At 38.9% G+C, this 17091-nt stretch overlaps 35 non-coding genes across 35 annotated transcripts; all 35 read left to right on the plus strand.

Annotated features, from left to right (window-relative positions):
• Nucleotides 1–257: 257 nt before the first annotated feature.
• Nucleotides 258–398, plus strand: LOC119911113. Its single transcript, XR_005445805.1, has one exon. It is a non-coding gene; the product is annotated as a U4 spliceosomal RNA (small nuclear RNA).
• Nucleotides 399–740: 342 nt separating this feature from the next.
• LOC119911114 lies at nt 741–881 on the plus strand. The gene has a single exon (XR_005445806.1). It is a non-coding gene; the product is annotated as a U4 spliceosomal RNA (small nuclear RNA).
• A 348-nt stretch (nt 882–1229) lies between these two features.
• On the plus strand, nt 1230–1370 carry LOC119911115. Its single transcript, XR_005445807.1, has one exon. It is a non-coding gene; the product is annotated as a U4 spliceosomal RNA (small nuclear RNA).
• Nucleotides 1371–1718: 348 nt separating this feature from the next.
• Nucleotides 1719–1859, plus strand: LOC119911116. The gene has a single exon (XR_005445808.1). It is a non-coding gene; the product is annotated as a U4 spliceosomal RNA (small nuclear RNA).
• Nucleotides 1860–2201: 342 nt separating this feature from the next.
• Nucleotides 2202–2342, plus strand: LOC119911117. The gene has a single exon (XR_005445809.1). It is a non-coding gene; the product is annotated as a U4 spliceosomal RNA (small nuclear RNA).
• A 347-nt stretch (nt 2343–2689) lies between these two features.
• LOC119911118 lies at nt 2690–2830 on the plus strand. Its single transcript, XR_005445810.1, has one exon. It is a non-coding gene; the product is annotated as a U4 spliceosomal RNA (small nuclear RNA).
• Nucleotides 2831–3173: 343 nt separating this feature from the next.
• On the plus strand, nt 3174–3314 carry LOC119911119. The gene has a single exon (XR_005445811.1). It is a non-coding gene; the product is annotated as a U4 spliceosomal RNA (small nuclear RNA).
• A 348-nt stretch (nt 3315–3662) lies between these two features.
• On the plus strand, nt 3663–3803 carry LOC119911120. The gene has a single exon (XR_005445812.1). It is a non-coding gene; the product is annotated as a U4 spliceosomal RNA (small nuclear RNA).
• A 343-nt stretch (nt 3804–4146) lies between these two features.
• LOC119911121 lies at nt 4147–4287 on the plus strand. Its single transcript, XR_005445813.1, has one exon. It is a non-coding gene; the product is annotated as a U4 spliceosomal RNA (small nuclear RNA).
• Nucleotides 4288–4634: 347 nt separating this feature from the next.
• On the plus strand, nt 4635–4775 carry LOC119911122. The gene has a single exon (XR_005445814.1). It is a non-coding gene; the product is annotated as a U4 spliceosomal RNA (small nuclear RNA).
• Nucleotides 4776–5118: 343 nt separating this feature from the next.
• On the plus strand, nt 5119–5259 carry LOC119911123. The gene has a single exon (XR_005445815.1). It is a non-coding gene; the product is annotated as a U4 spliceosomal RNA (small nuclear RNA).
• Nucleotides 5260–5607: 348 nt separating this feature from the next.
• On the plus strand, nt 5608–5748 carry LOC119911124. Its single transcript, XR_005445816.1, has one exon. It is a non-coding gene; the product is annotated as a U4 spliceosomal RNA (small nuclear RNA).
• A 343-nt stretch (nt 5749–6091) lies between these two features.
• Nucleotides 6092–6232, plus strand: LOC119911126. The gene has a single exon (XR_005445817.1). It is a non-coding gene; the product is annotated as a U4 spliceosomal RNA (small nuclear RNA).
• A 347-nt stretch (nt 6233–6579) lies between these two features.
• On the plus strand, nt 6580–6720 carry LOC119911127. Its single transcript, XR_005445818.1, has one exon. It is a non-coding gene; the product is annotated as a U4 spliceosomal RNA (small nuclear RNA).
• Nucleotides 6721–7067: 347 nt separating this feature from the next.
• On the plus strand, nt 7068–7208 carry LOC119911128. Its single transcript, XR_005445819.1, has one exon. It is a non-coding gene; the product is annotated as a U4 spliceosomal RNA (small nuclear RNA).
• A 348-nt stretch (nt 7209–7556) lies between these two features.
• On the plus strand, nt 7557–7697 carry LOC119911039. The gene has a single exon (XR_005445742.1). It is a non-coding gene; the product is annotated as a U4 spliceosomal RNA (small nuclear RNA).
• Nucleotides 7698–8039: 342 nt separating this feature from the next.
• Nucleotides 8040–8180, plus strand: LOC119911040. Its single transcript, XR_005445743.1, has one exon. It is a non-coding gene; the product is annotated as a U4 spliceosomal RNA (small nuclear RNA).
• A 343-nt stretch (nt 8181–8523) lies between these two features.
• LOC119911041 lies at nt 8524–8664 on the plus strand. The gene has a single exon (XR_005445744.1). It is a non-coding gene; the product is annotated as a U4 spliceosomal RNA (small nuclear RNA).
• A 343-nt stretch (nt 8665–9007) lies between these two features.
• On the plus strand, nt 9008–9148 carry LOC119911042. The gene has a single exon (XR_005445745.1). It is a non-coding gene; the product is annotated as a U4 spliceosomal RNA (small nuclear RNA).
• Nucleotides 9149–9488: 340 nt separating this feature from the next.
• On the plus strand, nt 9489–9629 carry LOC119911043. Its single transcript, XR_005445746.1, has one exon. It is a non-coding gene; the product is annotated as a U4 spliceosomal RNA (small nuclear RNA).
• A 343-nt stretch (nt 9630–9972) lies between these two features.
• On the plus strand, nt 9973–10113 carry LOC119911044. The gene has a single exon (XR_005445747.1). It is a non-coding gene; the product is annotated as a U4 spliceosomal RNA (small nuclear RNA).
• Nucleotides 10114–10457: 344 nt separating this feature from the next.
• On the plus strand, nt 10458–10598 carry LOC119911045. Its single transcript, XR_005445748.1, has one exon. It is a non-coding gene; the product is annotated as a U4 spliceosomal RNA (small nuclear RNA).
• Nucleotides 10599–10945: 347 nt separating this feature from the next.
• Nucleotides 10946–11086, plus strand: LOC119911046. The gene has a single exon (XR_005445749.1). It is a non-coding gene; the product is annotated as a U4 spliceosomal RNA (small nuclear RNA).
• Nucleotides 11087–11428: 342 nt separating this feature from the next.
• On the plus strand, nt 11429–11569 carry LOC119911047. The gene has a single exon (XR_005445750.1). It is a non-coding gene; the product is annotated as a U4 spliceosomal RNA (small nuclear RNA).
• Nucleotides 11570–11912: 343 nt separating this feature from the next.
• Nucleotides 11913–12053, plus strand: LOC119911048. The gene has a single exon (XR_005445751.1). It is a non-coding gene; the product is annotated as a U4 spliceosomal RNA (small nuclear RNA).
• Nucleotides 12054–12396: 343 nt separating this feature from the next.
• Nucleotides 12397–12537, plus strand: LOC119911049. The gene has a single exon (XR_005445752.1). It is a non-coding gene; the product is annotated as a U4 spliceosomal RNA (small nuclear RNA).
• A 343-nt stretch (nt 12538–12880) lies between these two features.
• On the plus strand, nt 12881–13021 carry LOC119911050. Its single transcript, XR_005445753.1, has one exon. It is a non-coding gene; the product is annotated as a U4 spliceosomal RNA (small nuclear RNA).
• A 343-nt stretch (nt 13022–13364) lies between these two features.
• On the plus strand, nt 13365–13505 carry LOC119911051. Its single transcript, XR_005445754.1, has one exon. It is a non-coding gene; the product is annotated as a U4 spliceosomal RNA (small nuclear RNA).
• A 343-nt stretch (nt 13506–13848) lies between these two features.
• LOC119911052 lies at nt 13849–13989 on the plus strand. The gene has a single exon (XR_005445755.1). It is a non-coding gene; the product is annotated as a U4 spliceosomal RNA (small nuclear RNA).
• A 343-nt stretch (nt 13990–14332) lies between these two features.
• On the plus strand, nt 14333–14473 carry LOC119911053. Its single transcript, XR_005445756.1, has one exon. It is a non-coding gene; the product is annotated as a U4 spliceosomal RNA (small nuclear RNA).
• Nucleotides 14474–14813: 340 nt separating this feature from the next.
• LOC119911054 lies at nt 14814–14954 on the plus strand. Its single transcript, XR_005445757.1, has one exon. It is a non-coding gene; the product is annotated as a U4 spliceosomal RNA (small nuclear RNA).
• A 343-nt stretch (nt 14955–15297) lies between these two features.
• LOC119911055 lies at nt 15298–15438 on the plus strand. The gene has a single exon (XR_005445758.1). It is a non-coding gene; the product is annotated as a U4 spliceosomal RNA (small nuclear RNA).
• A 343-nt stretch (nt 15439–15781) lies between these two features.
• Nucleotides 15782–15922, plus strand: LOC119911057. Its single transcript, XR_005445759.1, has one exon. It is a non-coding gene; the product is annotated as a U4 spliceosomal RNA (small nuclear RNA).
• Nucleotides 15923–16263: 341 nt separating this feature from the next.
• On the plus strand, nt 16264–16404 carry LOC119911058. Its single transcript, XR_005445760.1, has one exon. It is a non-coding gene; the product is annotated as a U4 spliceosomal RNA (small nuclear RNA).
• Nucleotides 16405–16747: 343 nt separating this feature from the next.
• On the plus strand, nt 16748–16888 carry LOC119911059. The gene has a single exon (XR_005445761.1). It is a non-coding gene; the product is annotated as a U4 spliceosomal RNA (small nuclear RNA).
• Nucleotides 16889–17091: the final 203 nt, after the last annotated feature.

A 17091-nucleotide genomic window follows, 5' to 3' on the forward strand; every position in this document is an offset into this window, starting at 1 on the left:
TTCAATTCTCTTGCTGAAATGAAACTCATCTAAGTTCTGGCTAAATTTCACTCAGCTCTAATTCGGACCTTGCTAATAATAAGTCGTCCAGGGTATGCTGGTCAAGCCATGACTACCATTTCATGTTTAAAAAAAGGCGGGGTTTGCAGTTCATAAGCCACATCTGTGCAATAACAGTCCAGTAAGGGTTATCACTTGCACCGCGGGTGTTGTGGTTGTTGTTTCAGATCCACATTTAACTGATAGGTACATTCTGTATCCTTTCGCAGAGGCAATTTCATAGTCTATGAAGTTCTCCTGAGACGTGATTATTGCTGGTTGAAAACTTAACCCAATACCCCGCCTGGATGACTTGAAATATAGTCAGCTGTGGCAATTTTTGTTAGTCTCTGAGGAGGCTTTGCGCTTTGTTTTAATGCTAAAACCCAAATCATTAAAAAAATATTTTTGAGTAGTTGTTCACAAATACAAAGCCTTTCAACTTGTCTTTCAATTCTCTTGCTGAAATGAAACTCATCTAAGTTCTGGCTAAATTTCACTCAGCTCTAATTCGGACCTTGCTAATAATAAGTCATCCATAGAGTCCAGGGTATGACTACCATTTCATGTTTAAAAAAAGGCGGGGTTTGCAGTTCATAAGCCACATCTGTGCAATAACAGTCCAGTAAGGGTTATCACTTGCACCGCGGGTGTTGTGGTTGTTGTTTCAGATCCACATTTAACTGATAGGTACATTCTGTATCCTTTCGCAGAGGCAATTTCATAGTCTATGAAGTTCTCCTGAGACGTGATTATTGCTGGTTGAAAACTTAACCCAATACCCCGCCTGGATGACTTGAAATATAGTCAGCTGTGGCAATTTTTGTTAGTCTCTGAGGAGGCTTTGCGCTTTGTTTTAATGCTAAAACCCAAATCATTAAAAAAATATTTTTTGAGTAGTTGTTCACAAATACAAAGCCTTTCAACTTGTCTTTCAATTCTCTTGCTGAAATGAAACTCATCTAAGTTCTGGCTAAATTTCACTCAGCTCTAATTCGGACCTTGCTAATAATAAGTCGTCCAGGGTATGCTGGTCAAGCCATGACTACCATTTCATGTTTAAAAAAAGGCGGGGTTTGCAGTTCATAAGCCACATCTGTGCAATAACAGTCCAGTAAGGGTTATCACTTGCACCGCGGGTGTTGTGGTTGTTGTTTCAGATCCACATTTAACTGATAGGTACATTCTGTATCCTTTCGCAGAGGCAATTTCATAGTCTATGAAGTTCTCCTGAGACGTGATTATTGCTGGTTGAAAACTTAACCCAATACCCCGCCTGGATGACTTGAAATATAGTCAGCTGTGGCAATTTTTGTTAGTCTCTGAGGAGGCTTTGCGCTTTGTTTTAATGCTAAAACCCAAATCATTAAAAAAATATTTTTTGAGTAGTTGTTCACAAATACAAAGCCTTTCAACTTGTCTTTCAATTCTCTTGCTGAAATGAAACTCATCTAAGTTCTGGCTAAATTTCACTCAGCTCTAATTCGGACCTTGCTAATAATAAGTCGTCCAGGGTATGCTGGTCAAGCCATGACTACCATTTCATGTTTAAAAAAAGGCGGGGTTTGCAGTTCATAAGCCACATCTGTGCAATAACAGTCCAGTAAGGGTTATCACTTGCACCGCGGGTGTTGTGGTTGTTGTTTCAGATCCACATTTAACTGATAGGTACATTCTGTATCCTTTCGCAGAGGCAATTTCATAGTCTATGAAGTTCTCCTGAGACGTGATTATTGCTGGTTGAAAACTTAACCCAATACCCCGCCTGGATGACTTGAAATATAGTCAGCTGTGGCAATTTTTGTTAGTCTCTGAGGAGGCTTTGCGCTTTGTTTTAATGCTAAAACCCAAATCATTAAAAAAATATTTTTGAGTAGTTGTTCACAAATACAAAGCCTTTCAACTTGTCTTTCAATTCTCTTGCTGAAATGAAACTCATCTAAGTTCTGGCTAAATTTCACTCAGCTCTAATTCGGACCTTGCTAATAATAAGTCATCCATAGAGTCCAGGGTATGACTACCATTTCATGTTTAAAAAAAGGCGGGGTTTGCAGTTCATAAGCCACATCTGTGCAATAACAGTCCAGTAAGGGTTATCACTTGCACCGCGGGTGTTGTGGTTGTTGTTTCAGATCCACATTTAACTGATAGGTACATTCTGTATCCTTTCGCAGAGGCAATTTCATAGTCTATGAAGTTCTCCTGAGACGTGATTATTGCTGGTTGAAAACTTAACCCAATACCCCGCCTGGATGACTTGAAATATAGTCAGCTGTGGCAATTTTTGTTAGTCTCTGAGGAGGCTTTGCGCTTTGTTTTAATGCTAAAACCCAAATCATTAAAAAAATATTTTTGAGTAGTTGTTCACAAATACAAAGCCTTTCAACTTGTCTTTCAATTCTCTTGCTGAAATGAAACTCATCTAAGTTCTGGCTAAATTTCACTCAGCTCTAATTCGGACCTTGCTAATAATAAGTCGTCCAGGGTATGCTGGTCAAGCCATGACTACCATTTCATGTTTAAAAAAAGGCGGGGTTTGCAGTTCATAAGCCACATCTGTGCAATAACAGTCCAGTAAGGGTTATCACTTGCACCGCGGGTGTTGTGGTTGTTGTTTCAGATCCACATTTAACTGATAGGTACATTCTGTATCCTTTCGCAGAGGCAATTTCATAGTCTATGAAGTTCTCCTGAGACGTGATTATTGCTGGTTGAAAACTTAACCCAATACCCCGCCTGGATGACTTGAAATATAGTCAGCTGTGGCAATTTTTGTTAGTCTCTGAGGAGGCTTTGCGCTTTGTTTTAATGCTAAAACCCAAATCATTAAAAAAATATTTTTTGAGTAGTTGTTCACAAATACAAAGCCTTTCAACTTGTCTTTCAATTCTCTTGCTGAAATGAAACTCATCTAAGTTCTGGCTAAATTTCACTCAGCTCTAATTCGGACCTTGCTAATAATAAGTCGTCCATAGCTGTCAAGCCATGACTACCATTTCATGTTTAAAAAAAGGCGGGGTTTGCAGTTCATAAGCCACATCTGTGCAATAACAGTCCAGTAAGGGTTATCACTTGCACCGCGGGTGTTGTGGTTGTTGTTTCAGATCCACATTTAACTGATAGGTACATTCTGTATCCTTTCGCAGAGGCAATTTCATAGTCTATGAAGTTCTCCTGAGACGTGATTATTGCTGGTTGAAAACTTAACCCAATACCCCGCCTGGATGACTTGAAATATAGTCAGCTGTGGCAATTTTTGTTAGTCTCTGAGGAGGCTTTGCGCTTTGTTTTAATGCTAAAACCCAAATCATTAAAAAAATATTTTTTGAGTAGTTGTTCACAAATACAAAGCCTTTCAACTTGTCTTTCAATTCTCTTGCTGAAATGAAACTCATCTAAGTTCTGGCTAAATTTCACTCAGCTCTAATTCGGACCTTGCTAATAATAAGTCGTCCAGGGTATGCTGGTCAAGCCATGACTACCATTTCATGTTTAAAAAAAGGCGGGGTTTGCAGTTCATAAGCCACATCTGTGCAATAACAGTCCAGTAAGGGTTATCACTTGCACCGCGGGTGTTGTGGTTGTTGTTTCAGATCCACATTTAACTGATAGGTACATTCTGTATCCTTTCGCAGAGGCAATTTCATAGTCTATGAAGTTCTCCTGAGACGTGATTATTGCTGGTTGAAAACTTAACCCAATACCCCGCCTGGATGACTTGAAATATAGTCAGCTGTGGCAATTTTTGTTAGTCTCTGAGGAGGCTTTGCGCTTTGTTTTAATGCTAAAACCCAAATCATTAAAAAAATATTTTTTGAGTAGTTGTTCACAAATACAAAGCCTTTCAACTTGTCTTTCAATTCTCTTGCTGAAATGAAACTCATCTAAGTTCTGGCTAAATTTCACTCAGCTCTAATTCGGACCTTGCTAATAATAAGTCGTCCATAGCTGTCAAGCCATGACTACCATTTCATGTTTAAAAAAAGGCGGGGTTTGCAGTTCATAAGCCACATCTGTGCAATAACAGTCCAGTAAGGGTTATCACTTGCACCGCGGGTGTTGTGGTTGTTGTTTCAGATCCACATTTAACTGATAGGTACATTCTGTATCCTTTCGCAGAGGCAATTTCATAGTCTATGAAGTTCTCCTGAGACGTGATTATTGCTGGTTGAAAACTTAACCCAATACCCCGCCTGGATGACTTGAAATATAGTCAGCTGTGGCAATTTTTGTTAGTCTCTGAGGAGGCTTTGCGCTTTGTTTTAATGCTAAAACCCAAATCATTAAAAAAATATTTTTTGAGTAGTTGTTCACAAATACAAAGCCTTTCAACTTGTCTTTCAATTCTCTTGCTGAAATGAAACTCATCTAAGTTCTGGCTAAATTTCACTCAGCTCTAATTCGGACCTTGCTAATAATAAGTCGTCCAGGGTATGCTGTCAAGCCATGACTACCATTTCATGTTTAAAAAAAGGCGGGGTTTGCAGTTCATAAGCCACATCTGTGCAATAACAGTCCAGTAAGGGTTATCACTTGCACCGCGGGTGTTGTGGTTGTTGTTTCAGATCCACATTTAACTGATAGGTACATTCTGTATCCTTTCGCAGAGGCAATTTCATAGTCTATGAAGTTCTCCTGAGACGTGATTATTGCTGGTTGAAAACTTAACCCAATACCCCGCCTGGATGACTTGAAATATAGTCAGCTGTGGCAATTTTTGTTAGTCTCTGAGGAGGCTTTGCGCTTTGTTTTAATGCTAAAACCCAAATCATTAAAAAAATATTTTTTGAGTAGTTGTTCACAAATACAAAGCCTTTCAACTTGTCTTTCAATTCTCTTGCTGAAATGAAACTCATCTAAGTTCTGGCTAAATTTCACTCAGCTCTAATTCGGACCTTGCTAATAATAAGTCATCCATAGAGTCCAGGGTATGACTACCATTTCATGTTTAAAAAAAGGCGGGGTTTGCAGTTCATAAGCCACATCTGTGCAATAACAGTCCAGTAAGGGTTATCACTTGCACCGCGGGTGTTGTGGTTGTTGTTTCAGATCCACATTTAACTGATAGGTACATTCTGTATCCTTTCGCAGAGGCAATTTCATAGTCTATGAAGTTCTCCTGAGACGTGATTATTGCTGGTTGAAAACTTAACCCAATACCCCGCCTGGATGACTTGAAATATAGTCAGCTGTGGCAATTTTTGTTAGTCTCTGAGGAGGCTTTGCGCTTTGTTTTAATGCTAAAACCCAAATCATTAAAAAAATATTTTTTGAGTAGTTGTTCACAAATACAAAGCCTTTCAACTTGTCTTTCAATTCTCTTGCTGAAATGAAACTCATCTAAGTTCTGGCTAAATTTCACTCAGCTCTAATTCGGACCTTGCTAATAATAAGTCGTCCAGGGTATGCTGGTCAAGCCATGACTACCATTTCATGTTTAAAAAAAGGCGGGGTTTGCAGTTCATAAGCCACATCTGTGCAATAACAGTCCAGTAAGGGTTATCACTTGCACCGCGGGTGTTGTGGTTGTTGTTTCAGATCCACATTTAACTGATAGGTACATTCTGTATCCTTTCGCAGAGGCAATTTCATAGTCTATGAAGTTCTCCTGAGACGTGATTATTGCTGGTTGAAAACTTAACCCAATACCCCGCCTGGATGACTTGAAATATAGTCAGCTGTGGCAATTTTTGTTAGTCTCTGAGGAGGCTTTGCGCTTTGTTTTAATGCTAAAACCCAAATCATTAAAAAAATATTTTTTGAGTAGTTGTTCACAAATACAAAGCCTTTCAACTTGTCTTTCAATTCTCTTGCTGAAATGAAACTCATCTAAGTTCTGGCTAAATTTCACTCAGCTCTAATTCGGACCTTGCTAATAATAAGTCATCCATAGAGTCCAGGGTATGACTACCATTTCATGTTTAAAAAAAGGCGGGGTTTGCAGTTCATAAGCCACATCTGTGCAATAACAGTCCAGTAAGGGTTATCACTTGCACCGCGGGTGTTGTGGTTGTTGTTTCAGATCCACATTTAACTGATAGGTACATTCTGTATCCTTTCGCAGAGGCAATTTCATAGTCTATGAAGTTCTCCTGAGACGTGATTATTGCTGGTTGAAAACTTAACCCAATACCCCGCCTGGATGACTTGAAATATAGTCAGCTGTGGCAATTTTTGTTAGTCTCTGAGGAGGCTTTGCGCTTTGTTTTAATGCTAAAACCCAAATCATTAAAAAAATATTTTTTGAGTAGTTGTTCACAAATACAAAGCCTTTCAACTTGTCTTTCAATTCTCTTGCTGAAATGAAACTCATCTAAGTTCTGGCTAAATTTCACTCAGCTCTAATTCGGACCTTGCTAATAATAAGTCGTCCAGGGTATGCTGTCAAGCCATGACTACCATTTCATGTTTAAAAAAAGGCGGGGTTTGCAGTTCATAAGCCACATCTGTGCAATAACAGTCCAGTAAGGGTTATCACTTGCACCGCGGGTGTTGTGGTTGTTGTTTCAGATCCACATTTAACTGATAGGTACATTCTGTATCCTTTCGCAGAGGCAATTTCATAGTCTATGAAGTTCTCCTGAGACGTGATTATTGCTGGTTGAAAACTTAACCCAATACCCCGCCTGGATGACTTGAAATATAGTCAGCTGTGGCAATTTTTGTTAGTCTCTGAGGAGGCTTTGCGCTTTGTTTTAATGCTAAAACCCAAATCATTAAAAAAATATTTTTTGAGTAGTTGTTCACAAATACAAAGCCTTTCAACTTGTCTTTCAATTCTCTTGCTGAAATGAAACTCATCTAAGTTCTGGCTAAATTTCACTCAGCTCTAATTCGGACCTTGCTAATAATAAGTCGTCCAGGTATGCTGGTCAAGCCATGACTACCATTTCATGTTTAAAAAAAGGCGGGGTTTGCAGTTCATAAGCCACATCTGTGCAATAACAGTCCAGTAAGGGTTATCACTTGCACCGCGGGTGTTGTGGTTGTTGTTTCAGATCCACATTTAACTGATAGGTACATTCTGTATCCTTTCGCAGAGGCAATTTCATAGTCTATGAAGTTCTCCTGAGACGTGATTATTGCTGGTTGAAAACTTAACCCAATACCCCGCCTGGATGACTTGAAATATAGTCAGCTGTGGCAATTTTTGTTAGTCTCTGAGGAGGCTTTGCGCTTTGTTTTAATGCTAAAACCCAAATCATTAAAAAAATATTTTTTGAGTAGTTGTTCACAAATACAAAGCCTTTCAACTTGTCTTTCAATTCTCTTGCTGAAATGAAACTCATCTAAGTTCTGGCTAAATTTCACTCAGCTCTAATTCGGACCTTGCTAATAATAAGTCGTCCAGGGTATGCTGGTCAAGCCATGACTACCATTTCATGTTTAAAAAAAGGCGGGGTTTGCAGTTCATAAGCCACATCTGTGCAATAACAGTCCAGTAAGGGTTATCACTTGCACCGCGGGTGTTGTGGTTGTTGTTTCAGATCCACATTTAACTGATAGGTACATTCTGTATCCTTTCGCAGAGGCAATTTCATAGTCTATGAAGTTCTCCTGAGACGTGATTATTGCTGGTTGAAAACTTAACCCAATACCCCGCCTGGATGACTTGAAATATAGTCAGCTGTGGCAATTTTTGTTAGTCTCTGAGGAGGCTTTGCGCTTTGTTTTAATGCTAAAACCCAAATCATTAAAAAAATATTTTTTGAGTAGTTGTTCACAAATACAAAGCCTTTCAACTTGTCTTTCAATTCTCTTGCTGAAATGAAACTCATCTAAGTTCTGGCTAAATTTCACTCAGCTCTAATTCGGACCTTGCTAATAATAAGTCGTCCATAGGTCCAGGGTATGACTACCATTTCATGTTTAAAAAAAGGCGGGGTTTGCAGTTCATAAGCCACATCTGTGCAATAACAGTCCAGTAAGGGTTATCACTTGCACCGCGGGTGTTGTGGTTGTTGTTTCAGATCCACATTTAACTGATAGGTACATTCTGTATCCTTTCGCAGAGGCAATTTCATAGTCTATGAAGTTCTCCTGAGACGTGATTATTGCTGGTTGAAAACTTAACCCAATACCCCGCCTGGATGACTTGAAATATAGTCAGCTGTGGCAATTTTTGTTAGTCTCTGAGGAGGCTTTGCGCTTTGTTTTAATGCTAAAACCCAAATCATTAAAAAAATATTTTTTGAGTAGTTGTTCACAAATACAAAGCCTTTCAACTTGTCTTTCAATTCTCTTGCTGAAATGAAACTCATCTAAGTTCTGGCTAAATTTCACTCAGCTCTAATTCGGACCTTGCTAATAATAAGTCGTCCAGGTATGTCAAGCCATGACTACCATTTCATGTTTAAAAAAAGGCGGGGTTTGCAGTTCATAAGCCACATCTGTGCAATAACAGTCCAGTAAGGGTTATCACTTGCACCGCGGGTGTTGTGGTTGTTGTTTCAGATCCACATTTAACTGATAGGTACATTCTGTATCCTTTCGCAGAGGCAATTTCATAGTCTATGAAGTTCTCCTGAGACGTGATTATTGCTGGTTGAAAACTTAACCCAATACCCCGCCTGGATGACTTGAAATATAGTCAGCTGTGGCAATTTTTGTTAGTCTCTGAGGAGGCTTTGCGCTTTGTTTTAATGCTAAAACCCAAATCATTAAAAAAATATTTTTTGAGTAGTTGTTCACAAATACAAAGCCTTTCAACTTGTCTTTCAATTCTCTTGCTGAAATGAAACTCATCTAAGTTCTGGCTAAATTTCACTCAGCTCTAATTCGGACCTTGCTAATAATAAGTCATCCATAGAGTCCAGGGTATGACTACCATTTCATGTTTAAAAAAAGGCGGGGTTTGCAGTTCATAAGCCACATCTGTGCAATAACAGTCCAGTAAGGGTTATCACTTGCACCGCGGGTGTTGTGGTTGTTGTTTCAGATCCACATTTAACTGATAGGTACATTCTGTATCCTTTCGCAGAGGCAATTTCATAGTCTATGAAGTTCTCCTGAGACGTGATTATTGCTGGTTGAAAACTTAACCCAATACCCCGCCTGGATGACTTGAAATATAGTCAGCTGTGGCAATTTTTGTTAGTCTCTGAGGAGGCTTTGCGCTTTGTTTTAATGCTAAAACCCAAATCATTAAAAAAATATTTTTTGAGTAGTTGTTCACAAATACAAAGCCTTTCAACTTGTCTTTCAATTCTCTTGCTGAAATGAAACTCATCTAAGTTCTGGCTAAATTTCACTCAGCTCTAATTCGGACCTTGCTAATAATAAGTCGTCCAGGTCCAGGGTATGACTACCATTTCATGTTTAAAAAAAGGCGGGGTTTGCAGTTCATAAGCCACATCTGTGCAATAACAGTCCAGTAAGGGTTATCACTTGCACCGCGGGTGTTGTGGTTGTTGTTTCAGATCCACATTTAACTGATAGGTACATTCTGTATCCTTTCGCAGAGGCAATTTCATAGTCTATGAAGTTCTCCTGAGACGTGATTATTGCTGGTTGAAAACTTAACCCAATACCCCGCCTGGATGACTTGAAATATAGTCAGCTGTGGCAATTTTTGTTAGTCTCTGAGGAGGCTTTGCGCTTTGTTTTAATGCTAAAACCCAAATCATTAAAAAAATATTTTTTGAGTAGTTGTTCACAAATACAAAGCCTTTCAACTTGTCTTTCAATTCTCTTGCTGAAATGAAACTCATCTAAGTTCTGGCTAAATTTCACTCAGCTCTAATTCGGACCTTGCTAATAATAAGTCATCCATAGAGTCCAGGGTATGACTACCATTTCATGTTTAAAAAAAGGCGGGGTTTGCAGTTCATAAGCCACATCTGTGCAATAACAGTCCAGTAAGGGTTATCACTTGCACCGCGGGTGTTGTGGTTGTTGTTTCAGATCCACATTTAACTGATAGGTACATTCTGTATCCTTTCGCAGAGGCAATTTCATAGTCTATGAAGTTCTCCTGAGACGTGATTATTGCTGGTTGAAAACTTAACCCAATACCCCGCCTGGATGACTTGAAATATAGTCAGCTGTGGCAATTTTTGTTAGTCTCTGAGGAGGCTTTGCGCTTTGTTTTAATGCTAAAACCCAAATCATTAAAAAAATATTTTTTGAGTAGTTGTTCACAAATACAAAGCCTTTCAACTTGTCTTTCAATTCTCTTGCTGAAATGAAACTCATCTAAGTTCTGGCTAAATTTCACTCAGCTCTAATTCGGACCTTGCTAATAATAAGTCGTCCAGGGTATGCTGGGCCATGACTACCATTTCATGTTTAAAAAAAGGCGGGGTTTGCAGTTCATAAGCCACATCTGTGCAATAACAGTCCAGTAAGGGTTATCACTTGCACCGCGGGTGTTGTGGTTGTTGTTTCAGATCCACATTTAACTGATAGGTACATTCTGTATCCTTTCGCAGAGGCAATTTCATAGTCTATGAAGTTCTCCTGAGACGTGATTATTGCTGGTTGAAAACTTAACCCAATACCCCGCCTGGATGACTTGAAATATAGTCAGCTGTGGCAATTTTTGTTAGTCTCTGAGGAGGCTTTGCGCTTTGTTTTAATGCTAAAACCCAAATCATTAAAAAAATATTTTTTGAGTAGTTGTTCACAAATACAAAGCCTTTCAACTTGTCTTTCAATTCTCTTGCTGAAATGAAACTCATCTAAGTTCTGGCTAAATTTCACTCAGCTCTAATTCGGACCTTGCTAATAATAAGTCGTCCAGGGTATGCTGTCAAGCCATGACTACCATTTCATGTTTAAAAAAAGGCGGGGTTTGCAGTTCATAAGCCACATCTGTGCAATAACAGTCCAGTAAGGGTTATCACTTGCACCGCGGGTGTTGTGGTTGTTGTTTCAGATCCACATTTAACTGATAGGTACATTCTGTATCCTTTCGCAGAGGCAATTTCATAGTCTATGAAGTTCTCCTGAGACGTGATTATTGCTGGTTGAAAACTTAACCCAATACCCCGCCTGGATGACTTGAAATATAGTCAGCTGTGGCAATTTTTGTTAGTCTCTGAGGAGGCTTTGCGCTTTGTTTTAATGCTAAAACCCAAATCATTAAAAAAATATTTTTGAGTAGTTGTTCACAAATACAAAGCCTTTCAACTTGTCTTTCAATTCTCTTGCTGAAATGAAACTCATCTAAGTTCTGGCTAAATTTCACTCAGCTCTAATTCGGACCTTGCTAATAATAAGTCATCCATAGAGTCCAGGGTATGACTACCATTTCATGTTTAAAAAAAGGCGGGGTTTGCAGTTCATAAGCCACATCTGTGCAATAACAGTCCAGTAAGGGTTATCACTTGCACCGCGGGTGTTGTGGTTGTTGTTTCAGATCCACATTTAACTGATAGGTACATTCTGTATCCTTTCGCAGAGGCAATTTCATAGTCTATGAAGTTCTCCTGAGACGTGATTATTGCTGGTTGAAAACTTAACCCAATACCCCGCCTGGATGACTTGAAATATAGTCAGCTGTGGCAATTTTTGTTAGTCTCTGAGGAGGCTTTGCGCTTTGTTTTAATGCTAAAACCCAAATCATTAAAAAAATATTTTTTGAGTAGTTGTTCACAAATACAAAGCCTTTCAACTTGTCTTTCAATTCTCTTGCTGAAATGAAACTCATCTAAGTTCTGGCTAAATTTCACTCAGCTCTAATTCGGACCTTGCTAATAATAAGTCATCCATAGAGTCCAGGGTATGACTACCATTTCATGTTTAAAAAAAGGCGGGGTTTGCAGTTCATAAGCCACATCTGTGCAATAACAGTCCAGTAAGGGTTATCACTTGCACCGCGGGTGTTGTGGTTGTTGTTTCAGATCCACATTTAACTGATAGGTACATTCTGTATCCTTTCGCAGAGGCAATTTCATAGTCTATGAAGTTCTCCTGAGACGTGATTATTGCTGGTTGAAAACTTAACCCAATACCCCGCCTGGATGACTTGAAATATAGTCAGCTGTGGCAATTTTTGTTAGTCTCTGAGGAGGCTTTGCGCTTTGTTTTAATGCTAAAACCCAAATCATTAAAAAAATATTTTTTGAGTAGTTGTTCACAAATACAAAGCCTTTCAACTTGTCTTTCAATTCTCTTGCTGAAATGAAACTCATCTAAGTTCTGGCTAAATTTCACTCAGCTCTAATTCGGACCTTGCTAATAATAAGTCATCCATAGAGTCCAGGGTATGACTACCATTTCATGTTTAAAAAAAGGCGGGGTTTGCAGTTCATAAGCCACATCTGTGCAATAACAGTCCAGTAAGGGTTATCACTTGCACCGCGGGTGTTGTGGTTGTTGTTTCAGATCCACATTTAACTGATAGGTACATTCTGTATCCTTTCGCAGAGGCAATTTCATAGTCTATGAAGTTCTCCTGAGACGTGATTATTGCTGGTTGAAAACTTAACCCAATACCCCGCCTGGATGACTTGAAATATAGTCAGCTGTGGCAATTTTTGTTAGTCTCTGAGGAGGCTTTGCGCTTTGTTTTAATGCTAAAACCCAAATCATTAAAAAAATATTTTTTGAGTAGTTGTTCACAAATACAAAGCCTTTCAACTTGTCTTTCAATTCTCTTGCTGAAATGAAACTCATCTAAGTTCTGGCTAAATTTCACTCAGCTCTAATTCGGACCTTGCTAATAATAAGTCATCCATAGAGTCCAGGGTATGACTACCATTTCATGTTTAAAAAAAGGCGGGGTTTGCAGTTCATAAGCCACATCTGTGCAATAACAGTCCAGTAAGGGTTATCACTTGCACCGCGGGTGTTGTGGTTGTTGTTTCAGATCCACATTTAACTGATAGGTACATTCTGTATCCTTTCGCAGAGGCAATTTCATAGTCTATGAAGTTCTCCTGAGACGTGATTATTGCTGGTTGAAAACTTAACCCAATACCCCGCCTGGATGACTTGAAATATAGTCAGCTGTGGCAATTTTTGTTAGTCTCTGAGGAGGCTTTGCGCTTTGTTTTAATGCTAAAACCCAAATCATTAAAAAAATATTTTTTGAGTAGTTGTTCACAAATACAAAGCCTTTCAACTTGTCTTTCAATTCTCTTGCTGAAATGAAACTCATCTAAGTTCTGGCTAAATTTCACTCAGCTCTAATTCGGACCTTGCTAATAATAAGTCGTCCATAGAGTCCAGGCCATGACTACCATTTCATGTTTAAAAAAAGGCGGGGTTTGCAGTTCATAAGCCACATCTGTGCAATAACAGTCCAGTAAGGGTTATCACTTGCACCGCGGGTGTTGTGGTTGTTGTTTCAGATCCACATTTAACTGATAGGTACATTCTGTATCCTTTCGCAGAGGCAATTTCATAGTCTATGAAGTTCTCCTGAGACGTGATTATTGCTGGTTGAAAACTTAACCCAATACCCCGCCTGGATGACTTGAAATATAGTCAGCTGTGGCAATTTTTGTTAGTCTCTGAGGAGGCTTTGCGCTTTGTTTTAATGCTAAAACCCAAATCATTAAAAAAATATTTTTTGAGTAGTTGTTCACAAATACAAAGCCTTTCAACTTGTCTTTCAATTCTCTTGCTGAAATGAAACTCATCTAAGTTCTGGCTAAATTTCACTCAGCTCTAATTCGGACCTTGCTAATAATAAGTCATCCATAGAGTCCAGGGTATGACTACCATTTCATGTTTAAAAAAAGGCGGGGTTTGCAGTTCATAAGCCACATCTGTGCAATAACAGTCCAGTAAGGGTTATCACTTGCACCGCGGGTGTTGTGGTTGTTGTTTCAGATCCACATTTAACTGATAGGTACATTCTGTATCCTTTCGCAGAGGCAATTTCATAGTCTATGAAGTTCTCCTGAGACGTGATTATTGCTGGTTGAAAACTTAACCCAATACCCCGCCTGGATGACTTGAAATATAGTCAGCTGTGGCAATTTTTGTTAGTCTCTGAGGAGGCTTTGCGCTTTGTTTTAATGCTAAAACCCAAATCATTAAAAAAATATTTTTTGAGTAGTTGTTCACAAATACAAAGCCTTTCAACTTGTCTTTCAATTCTCTTGCTGAAATGAAACTCATCTAAGTTCTGGCTAAATTTCACTCAGCTCTAATTCGGACCTTGCTAATAATAAGTCATCCATAGAGTCCAGGGTATGACTACCATTTCATGTTTAAAAAAAGGCGGGGTTTGCAGTTCATAAGCCACATCTGTGCAATAACAGTCCAGTAAGGGTTATCACTTGCACCGCGGGTGTTGTGGTTGTTGTTTCAGATCCACATTTAACTGATAGGTACATTCTGTATCCTTTCGCAGAGGCAATTTCATAGTCTATGAAGTTCTCCTGAGACGTGATTATTGCTGGTTGAAAACTTAACCCAATACCCCGCCTGGATGACTTGAAATATAGTCAGCTGTGGCAATTTTTGTTAGTCTCTGAGGAGGCTTTGCGCTTTGTTTTAATGCTAAAACCCAAATCATTAAAAAAATATTTTTGAGTAGTTGTTCACAAATACAAAGCCTTTCAACTTGTCTTTCAATTCTCTTGCTGAAATGAAACTCATCTAAGTTCTGGCTAAATTTCACTCAGCTCTAATTCGGACCTTGCTAATAATAAGTCGTCCATAGAGTCAGCCATGACTACCATTTCATGTTTAAAAAAAGGCGGGGTTTGCAGTTCATAAGCCACATCTGTGCAATAACAGTCCAGTAAGGGTTATCACTTGCACCGCGGGTGTTGTGGTTGTTGTTTCAGATCCACATTTAACTGATAGGTACATTCTGTATCCTTTCGCAGAGGCAATTTCATAGTCTATGAAGTTCTCCTGAGACGTGATTATTGCTGGTTGAAAACTTAACCCAATACCCCGCCTGGATGACTTGAAATATAGTCAGCTGTGGCAATTTTTGTTAGTCTCTGAGGAGGCTTTGCGCTTTGTTTTAATGCTAAAACCCAAATCATTAAAAAAATATTTTTTGAGTAGTTGTTCACAAATACAAAGCCTTTCAACTTGTCTTTCAATTCTCTTGCTGAAATGAAACTCATCTAAGTTCTGGCTAAATTTCACTCAGCTCTAATTCGGACCTTGCTAATAATAAGTCATCCATAGAGTCCAGGGTATGACTACCATTTCATGTTTAAAAAAAGGCGGGGTTTGCAGTTCATAAGCCACATCTGTGCAATAACAGTCCAGTAAGGGTTATCACTTGCACCGCGGGTGTTGTGGTTGTTGTTTCAGATCCACATTTAACTGATAGGTACATTCTGTATCCTTTCGCAGAGGCAATTTCATAGTCTATGAAGTTCTCCTGAGACGTGATTATTGCTGGTTGAAAACTTAACCCAATACCCCGCCTGGATGACTTGAAATATAGTCAGCTGTGGCAATTTTTGTTAGTCTCTGAGGAGGCTTTGCGCTTTGTTTTAATGCTAAAACCCAAATCATTAAAAAAATATTTTTTGAGTAGTTGTTCACAAATACAAAGCCTTTCAACTTGTCTTTCAATTCTCTTGCTGAAATGAAACTCATCTAAGTTCTGGCTAAATTTCACTCAGCTCTAATTCGGACCTTGCTAATAATAAGTCATCCATAGAGTCCAGGGTATGACTACCATTTCATGTTTAAAAAAAGGCGGGGTTTGCAGTTCATAAGCCACATCTGTGCAATAACAGTCCAGTAAGGGTTATCACTTGCACCGCGGGTGTTGTGGTTGTTGTTTCAGATCCACATTTAACTGATAGGTACATTCTGTATCCTTTCGCAGAGGCAATTTCATAGTCTATGAAGTTCTCCTGAGACGTGATTATTGCTGGTTGAAAACTTAACCCAATACCCCGCCTGGATGACTTGAAATATAGTCAGCTGTGGCAATTTTTGTTAGTCTCTGAGGAGGCTTTGCGCTTTGTTTTAATGCTAAAACCCAAATCATTAAAAAAATATTTTTGAGTAGTTGTTCACAAATACAAAGCCTTTCAACTTGTCTTTCAATTCTCTTGCTGAAATGAAACTCATCTAAGTTCTGGCTAAATTTCACTCAGCTCTAATTCGGACCTTGCTAATAATAAGTCGTCCATAGAGTCAAGCCATGACTACCATTTCATGTTTAAAAAAAGGCGGGGTTTGCAGTTCATAAGCCACATCTGTGCAATAACAGTCCAGTAAGGGTTATCACTTGCACCGCGGGTGTTGTGGTTGTTGTTTCAGATCCACATTTAACTGATAGGTACATTCTGTATCCTTTCGCAGAGGCAATTTCATAGTCTATGAAGTTCTCCTGAGACGTGATTATTGCTGGTTGAAAACTTAACCCAATACCCCGCCTGGATGACTTGAAATATAGTCAGCTGTGGCAATTTTTGTTAGTCTCTGAGGAGGCTTTGCGCTTTGTTTTAATGCTAAAACCCAAATCATTAAAAAAATATTTTTTGAGTAGTTGTTCACAAATACAAAGCCTTTCAACTTGTCTTTCAATTCTCTTGCTGAAATGAAACTCATCTAAGTTCTGGCTAAATTTCACTCAGCTCTAATTCGGACCTTGCTAATAATAAGTCATCCATAGAGTCCAGGGTATGACTACCATTTCATGTTTAAAAAAAGGCGGGGTTTGCAGTTCATAAGCCACATCTGTGCAATAACAGTCCAGTAAGGGTTATCACTTGCACCGCGGGTGTTGTGGTTGTTGTTTCAGATCCACATTTAACTGATAGGTACATTCTGTATCCTTTCGCAGAGGCAATTTCATAGTCTATGAAGTTCTCCTGAGACGTGATTATTGCTGGTTGAAAACTTAACCCAATACCCCGCCTGGATGACTTGAAATATAGTCAGCTGTGGCAATTTTTGTTAGTCTCTGAGGAGGCTTTGCGCTTTGTTTTAATGCTAAAACCCAAATCATTAAAAAAATATTTTTTGAGTAGTTGTTCACAAATACAAAGCCTTTCAACTTGTCTTTCAATTCTCTTGCTGAAATGAAACTCATCTAAGTTCTGGCTAAATTTCACTCAGCTCTAATTCGGACCTTGCTAATAATAAGTCATCCATAGAGTCCAGGGTATGACTACC

The sequence above is a fragment of the Micropterus salmoides genome, unplaced genomic scaffold (assembly GCF_014851395.1).
Source record: "Micropterus salmoides isolate LMB-PRFRI ecotype aquatic unplaced genomic scaffold, ASM1485139v1 Ms_hic_scaffold_19, whole genome shotgun sequence".
NCBI classification, from domain to species: Eukaryota; Metazoa; Chordata; class Actinopteri; order Centrarchiformes; family Centrarchidae; genus Micropterus; species Micropterus salmoides.